General features: G+C 25.6%; 1 protein-coding gene across 1 annotated transcript in view; it reads left to right on the top strand.

Moving 5' to 3' along the window:
- Positions 1 to 644: 644 nt before the first annotated feature.
- Positions 645 to 8778, top strand: part of LOC135922405 (talin-2-like) — a 67128-nt gene continuing 58994 nt past the window's right edge. The window contains exon 1 of the mRNA XM_065456785.1: positions 645 to 709. The gene's annotated coding sequence lies outside the window, so the exon portion shown is untranslated. The remainder of the gene's footprint in view (positions 710 to 8778) is intronic.

Here is an 8778-nt window from a genome sequence, read left to right as displayed (position 1 = left end):
AACCATAGTGATATAATAAATACAATTAAGATTTTATATATTATTGACAAATTATATATAATAGAGGATTATAAACTATATGTCTACTTACTTTTTAGAAAGTTATACTTAAATAATAAAGTTAAATCTATATATTACTTAATAAAATTATAAAATAAATCGTTTTTTGCTTCGGGGGGATATTCAAATTTTTTAGGTAGCTTGAGCACCTGCGCGCCTTCCCCTAGTGAGGCCACTAAAAGGTACAATTTGCTGAGATAAGGGAATAAACATTTTGTAAATAGTGAAAGCCACCTTAATTATGCCCAGATTACGGAAAAATAGAAATATATATTATCATAATAATAAAAATGTAAACAATTGCCACTAAGACTATAATATCTAATTTATAAAAATAAATAAAAACGAAATACAAAATTTATAATAGGAAATCTCATAATTTATAATATTCTAATAACACACACTGGTTTAATATAAAATATATTAATAATTTTCTATTATTATTATTATGTGTATTGAGGCTTATATAAAATTTCAACTTTATTGAGGCATTATTATATTAAAATCAGATTTTTAGAAAATACTATTTACATTACATCACGTAATTGATTTAGATAACATATGTTTTCTTCATTAATACCATTCATTCATTTACGGGTGTGTCTATTGTGAAATTTCTAAAGATCTTGCCTAATCCTTTATGCAATAAGTACACATGCTTTTATCATTGTATATTTTTTTAATGTGAGTTATAAATGCTAAAAGTTGTATAATATTGATGATTTTACATAATTATTATATAATTTACCCTATAATTATATCTATTGATTTGTTTTATTATTTAATTTTATTTGGTTATCAACTATTTGTGCATACTTGCTTATTTTTATAGAATACAGTATCTTAGACTAGCAATAAAAAAAAATTGCATCACATATAAAAATATTACAACAGGTTAAAATATGTTTACTGATAATTATTAAGTCTTGATAATTTAAAAAAGACCACATATTATCTATTTAAATTATGATATATAAATATGGGTTTTAAAAGATAATTCCCTATATAAGATTAAATTAGTGTTTTCCACTTTAAAGTGATATATTGAATCAATTTAACATCAATTAATGGTTATTTTACAACTTATTTATATCATTTATTGAACAATATTAAGGTGAATTTATAAAATATAAGATTTATATATAGACTTGTACAAATTTTGCAGGCTGGGCCTAAAATTGAAAAATTTTTCTCAAGCTTAGAATTTAAATAAATTTATACCTTTTACTTCATGGACAACTATAAAATAATTTTATGATCTAGGCTGGGCAAAAATATTTATGGGCTGGCTAAGATTAAAAATTACCATGGATTGTTTGTAGTGTTGTTAAATGGCTCGATTTAAGCCAATTTTTAAAAATGGCTAACTCAATATTTTAGCCAGAAAAATATTATATAAGCTTGAGATTTCGTTAATAGATGATCAAACCTTTGTGCCACCTATGAGCTAAATCTTAAGGCTTGCATAAAATTTTTCCTAATAAAATATTGAGTTAGCCATTTTTAAAAATCAGCTCAATGAGCCTTTAAACAACACTAATTGTTTGAGGCTGAGCTAGTTCAAGCTGACCTCTAATTGAAAAATAATCTTTTCATAAATCTTAATAAAATATATGATTGTGTCTGAATAATACACCAATATATAGCATAAAAAAAATGAATACCTATGGAAATAAAGAAATATTAGAAACAAAGAATGAATGAAAGATTAGAAAAGAAAGAAACAGAATAAAATAATTTATCAAATGAAATCTTAAAGATAATATTAAAAAACCATTAAATTCTTTTTTAGAGTTATAAATTTTTTATAGATTTTTATCTAATTCCCATCTCATTTATAATATAATGCATATTTTAGTGTCAAAAATATATAATAAAAAAAATAAAAAAGATTCTTATAAATTTTGTTTTACACAATTATCTTTTTAAAATCTTTCCCTTCCATTTATTATAGTAACATTATAGTATTATTATTAGAAATAAATAGGAAAAAAATTGGAGAAATTTTATTTATAAAAGAAAAAGATTTCTTATTTATTTTTTTACCAATAAAGTGAAACCTTAGGAAGGCCACTTTTGGAGGATTGATTTTTAATTTTACAAACTGCTTTAAATAGAAAAGTTTTTCCAAATTTACAGTTTTGATCTATCTCAGAATTTTAATTTTTTGGCCATGTTCAGATTTTTATTGTTCATCATCATTTCCTTGAATGATTTTTGCTGTATTTTGCAAATTGCTTAATGGAAATTGAAATTATGAGCAGTAAATAAATATTAAGTGCTATATTATATTATTTTCTAATTAATGGATTGGTAAACTTTATTTTAATTTTTAAGTTTGACTATTGGCTCAGAATTTAATAATCTGCAAGTTTCTTTTTTTGACATAGGTATATCCAAGAGTTTCCTATAGGAAGCACTATTATGGGGGATTTCTGCCATAAATTTTATTAGAGCTCTTTAGGTCCCCTTATTGTCGGCCTTTGGCTATTCTATATTTTTATAAAAATAATTTTGGGTTTTTGTTTATTTCTTATAAAAATGCTTTACTAAATTTTTTGGAATTATAGTCATTTTTTTTAAAGTTATTGACTTTACTAATTTTTCTTTCAAATTTTTTTTTATAGTGATATATTGAGAGAGGGGATGGGGCGTATAGTGGATTTTTTTTTATTAGCTTAAAAGGATATTTACGAGAACAAGCAAATTAGCATTGGGAGTGATTCCTCCCTGCTTGGTTTTGCGCCTGGTTTTTATATCATGAGATCATATAATTAATGACGCTTTCTGTCTTTAAGGGGTATTTTATAAAATAATATATTTAGTAATTCGTATATGCCAAAATAATAAAATTAAAATATGCAAAAGGATGAATAATCCTATCTCGTAAAATCTTATTTTGGCTTACAAATTTTATTATAAAATGACCAATCATCTATTTAGAAAAACTCTAATTTACCTATTATCTTCTTTAGGTGGAAGAGAGGATCCTATTTAAAAATAAAATTCTTCAAAATACGAAATATTACTCGAAATTTGAGAATTTTTTTTTTAATTTAAAAAAAATTCTCATTAAAACCGTAAAAATATTTTTAATGTGTTTTTAAATTAATCGTTATTAAGATACTCTATATAAAACAAGATTATTTAAAAAGATAAAGTAATTAATTAGAAAGATGATAAAAGTAAGTAGTATATCTATATATGCTTGCTTTTGGGTTCGATCGAGGTCTTCTACTAAATAGGGGCTATGAGTGTGACGCAAGATATTTTGAATTACCTCTCGAATAAATTAGTTAGAAATTTTTTTTATTTATGGAAATAAGCATAGCTATATTGCAACGTTTTATATTAATTAGTAGATTTTTATAACAATTTATAAGGATAATATGATCGCTTTTTACGATTGGTTTTTTACTATTAATTTCTTTTTAAAAAAGTATTACCTCATAATTTTGGCTTGTTTATTGATGCAAGAATTATATAAAAATATATTTTAAACTAAATAAAGAATATTTTTAAAAAAAACATGGATTCAACTGGTGGAGTCACGGATAGAAATGTTCTGAACAAAAGTACTCCGGACAGAAATACCACATTTTTAACTATTGTTTAAATGCCTAAAAAAGGATAATTTTTTTTAAAAATTGCCCTTATTAATTTTTTTCTTCTGATATATGAGATGTTTTTGCCCTAGTCTTTTTGTCTTGGACATTTCCATCCGTGATTTCTGCTGCTGAGAATTGTCATGAAATACCTATAACTTTAGCCTGAATCGGTGCTGATAGAAGATGAAGTATTTATCTAGAAAAATATATTGATGTAAAAAGAAAATATTTCATAAAAAAACTAGTGAATATTTAAAAAAAAAATACATAAATTGTTGGTTTCTTTTTTGAATTTGACGACGACTAATTCATTATAAAATTTTAAAACCTGGAAATGCCGAAATCAACTGATCCTAAAACTTACCCTTAGTGTTGTTAAATGGTCTGATTACGATTTTAACCAAAATAATATTATATAAGCCTCGAGATTGGCAAATATACATCCAAACCTTTCTGTCAACTATCAGCAAAATCTCCAGGCTTACATAATATTATCTAGGCTAAAATCGTAATTGGGCCTTAACATTACTTACCCATATTTCTATTGGTAAGCCAAAAATGAAAAATAATTTACACTTTTTAAAATAAAAACATGGAAGATTTTGTGGTATATTTTAGGGGATAAATAGCTCAACTCAAGGAATGTTCGAAAGAAGAAATTTTTTTAAATGGGATTGAATATATAAGCAAGTATCTCAAGCAGAGTAGGATTGAGCGATAGAGATGGGTTTAGTTTTTAAGATCTATATATTTAAAAATGGTTTTTATTAATAATTTTATCAGTTTATTTTATAACCTGTCAAATCTGACAGGGCATGTGATTGTAAATAGGCGAATAGATATTAAAGTAAATCGGCTGTCGTAACGTCAATTTCCTTGCGCTGGCTGGACCATATTCATTTTATAGATAGATTTGTGGAAATATTAAAATTACGGTAAATTTTTTGAAAGTTTGATTAATGTGACATTTTTAAAAAAATGAGCTAGGTTTTTACTCAACGTGGAAGACCTGGCAACCTTGGTCATGGGACTTTAGAGAAAAAAATGTGAACAATCGAGATCGACATATAAAAAAATTCCCCCTTTTATATAATTTTCTTATTATTATTGCTAATTAAAAAATTTTGCTTAAAATTTTTCATTTTTAATTAGCATATTTTTTTTCTTTCAAATTTTTATTTTTCATTTAAAAAGTTTTTTAAAAAAACGAATCCATATTAAAACATAAAACTTTTATAGGAAATTGGATCCAATGATATCCTACACTTGGAACATAAAATTACAATCATATGCCGATGATATAGTTCTGATATCAAAAAACTTGGAAGAAACAAAAATTTTATATACTTACTCAAATCCCTATATTAAAATAAAATATTGTTTAATGTTAAAGCGAGATACCTCAAATAATCTCCAGCACTTCTCAAACTAAGATTTAATACATATTATAAATACTTGAAGGGCGATAGGATATCCGCAATTTCTAATCTTCAAGTAATGGATCTATATATCATATAGAAGCGATACCATTTAAACTTCAAAAAAAAGAATCAATAATGACTTTAACTTAATATCGACTATACCCCCACCTCCCTCCCCTTCCTAAAGTAATAAAAATTGCTGTAGTTTTCTGGTGTAGGCAGTTTTATTTTCCATTGTATCCACCTTAGACACGATTAACAAAGATTCCCCCTTTCACTTTTCCCAGTTACCCCTCATTCATAGTTAGCGCGAATGCGCGGCAAATTATACAAATACGGTGTATTTTTGTATTCTCCATCTCCAATTCGCGCTAGCTGTGAATGCAGAGACAGTTAGCACGAATGAAAAAAAAATGGTTCATAAAAAACAAATTTATTTTAGCTATTGAAGCGTGTTAAAAATATTTAAATATAAAATAGAATTGTTTTTATTTTAAAAATTGTCCTTAATTTTATTTTTAAAAAACAAGTCCATTCATCTCTTTAAAATATTATTTTGTCTAATTTTTTTTCGAACTATTCCAAAAAATAGCTTTTATTTTTTTTCTTTTAACTCAACTTTTTAATTGCAGTTTCCGACTTTGTAATATAATTGCTGCATTTTTAAACCCTGCTGGGAATGTTATATTTTTTAAATATAAACTGATTAAAAATTTAATAAAATATGATCAAAATATCGAAATTCCTTTTATATGTCTATCCATTAGCTAACGTCTTATAGCTTTTCCGACTTAGTAATTTAAATTTCTGCTTCATATTTTTTAAATACTGATTATTTCTAAAAAGTTATTGTGAAAAACTAGCAAGACCTCTCATACCTTCTTTTCTTTTTGAAATATCCACGAACCCATCACCTTTCATCCACATTAGTGATTTGAATTTAACTTTTATTTAAATTTCTTTCTACCTGATAGAATTAAATTATAACCTATTATAAAATAAATAAATAATTTTGCCTTCGTAAGGTGACATCCATTGGCTTTTACCTTTTTTTTTCTGTGAAAAATTAATTTCAAGAAAACATTGTTACGTCTTAAAAATAACGCTAAAAAAACTCAAAATTGGTAAATTTTTATAAATTTAATAATTTTGCTTGGCATTGGTAGATAAAATATGTTTATAACTCCGATTTTTAAATTTGAAAGATATTTTTTAAGGGTTCGCTTTTGCCTCAATTTTAAAATAAGAGAATAAAATAATAATTTCATTCCCTTTAAATATAATTTAAGAAAACAAATTCATTTATCTTATCTTTCAAAAAAATTTTGTTTAGAAGAAAAATGTTGTTTTTTTAACAATATAAAACAAAGAGTGTGGAACAGGTGAAGGAGAATATGTGCAAAATAAAAATCACTTATAAAAATTTATGTTTTTTTATTGACAAAAATAAAATAAATGGAGTTGTTGTTTTTTTTAAAAAAATTGGCTTTTAACATCTTTCTAAAAGAGGTTCATCGTAAGAAGCAGAAACCGTTTTTTTTCTTTTAAAATAAATAATTTGAACGGAAATTTTTAAGATTGCAAATTTAAATCAATTATCGGCACTCCTTTGTCAGGCTCATGTAATATGGACATATCCAGATGTTTTAAAAAAAGTTGTGTAAATTAATAAAAATAAAATAAAAAAGTACAACAAGGAACATATTGAAAAGATTTTTATTATTTACGAATATTTTTTAAACGAATAAATTATTCGATTTGAATTTGTCTAACTTTATCTCGTTCTTTATTTTACGATTATTATCATTAAGAAGAAATACAACGCCATATAAGACTTCAATAAGTCACTTGATTATAAGTTTTGAGACCCCAATCGATCTTATAATTCTGAATATGCTTCAAACAAGACAAAAGGAAATTCATACGTTATAATTATTTTTCTTTGAATTAAAGGGTCTTCGATCCCCCACCCCCCTCCCCTAAACCAATGCCAATTTTATATTACCTCCCCCCCCCACCAGTAAAATGTTATCCCCTACCTCACCCTCTACTAATTAAAAATTAGAAGAAAAAAAAATTTAAATTAAAACTACTTCCTACTCTCTAAATTTTACTCAAATGATAAGCCTTCATAACTACCATGTGCATGTCAGTTAAGTAAAGGTTTTATCGCAAAACACTTTTTCCTTTTTCGCTATTTTTTTTACCGCATGTTTATCGTTAAGGAATTTCAGAGCTAAAGTAATATCGCGATACGAGGCTCCAAATTTTTTCCGCGCAGCGCAGAATCGCAAACCATTATCGTGTAACATGCGCGAACACTTTCAAAGTCGCGAATATCTTTTTCGCAAGGATGGATGATAAGAAATTCAAAATTTTCTTTTTTTATTTCATAATAAAAAATCAAAGACCTGCAATTGTATTTTAGCCTGGATTGTTTGATTTATTTTGCATTCTTCCATTTTCAAGTTTTGTCTGAATTTTTCTAATGTTTAAATTTTCATTGAGGGCCAGGCCCACCCTTATATATCATTGGCTGACTATTATAGTGTTCTTTATTTATTTTATAATATTGTTCAGGAGTACGATTTCTTGTATTTTAAATAGGAAATCACAACGTAATAATGCAAATAAATGATTATTCTTAATTATTCCTTAACATTTTTATCGTGGATATTTAAGAATATAATACTGAAGTATTTATTCATAAAAAGAAAGCATTTTGCAAAAAAGTGTATATAGAACACTCTAATACTTAGCCTACGATATTATATTTATATTAATTATCTAATCTTATTATGTTTTTATTAGCCTTCCATAAAAAACCCCTTTTTTTATCGAAAAATCAATTATTCCTTAAACAATTGATCGAATAAACTTCATTTTAATATTTAGAGATTAATAACGAATAATTGGATCGATTAAAAAAATTTTTGTATATGAGAATCGATTTATATGTGTAATATTGAAAATTATTTCCACGACATTTTTATAAATTTAAAAGTGAAAAAAAGAAGCCTAATTTGCATATTTTCCAATAAAGAATAAAATTATTAAATGATTAATTATTCAAAATTCGTAAGCTTTTGAAAAATAATTTAAAAAAATTTTTTTTTTAAGGGGGGGGGTAAAAATGGGTGTTAATATTAATATAGGAATTTGAGTTTAATTAATATGCCGAATACGTGATTAATTATGAATTCATTTGATTATATATTCTTCGATCCCGGATAGTGACATCCGTGAGCCCTTTTAACATTTTAATGTGCTCAAAAATATTTTAGGCCTTCCACAAATTAAATTGGTTCCAAAATTTATAGAAACGAAAGAACACTGGGTATACTAGTAGCAAAACATTTATTATTCAAGGTAATAAACCCCTCCCCCTTTACTCTCATATGGTACTCAAGATCACAAACTATGGAAGCTAGTTATCGTATTGGGGCTGATGAACTCGTGATATTATCTTACACGAACGAGTTAATGTCCGTGCAAGGCATGCGAAAATGGAGATAAAGACACTCCAAAGGAGGTCTTGTTATATCGATATCAAAGGTCGATGACCATGACTAAAAGTTATTAACGAACATGCTAAAAGAATAATTTTAATAAAATAAATAATATAAACTTTGGACTTAAAATCACACGATAAAGTGAATGTGATAGACAGGTGTCTTTCATATCGGAAA

Source organism: Gordionus sp. m RMFG-2023, chromosome 1, assembly GCF_954871325.1.
Source record: "Gordionus sp. m RMFG-2023 chromosome 1, tfGorSpeb1-WG-v2, whole genome shotgun sequence".
Classification (NCBI taxonomy): domain Eukaryota; kingdom Metazoa; phylum Nematomorpha; class Gordioida; order Chordodea; family Parachordodidae; genus Gordionus; species Gordionus sp. m RMFG-2023.
Note: the sequence above shows the minus strand (reverse complement) of the source record. Positions and strands in the feature narration are given on the sequence as shown.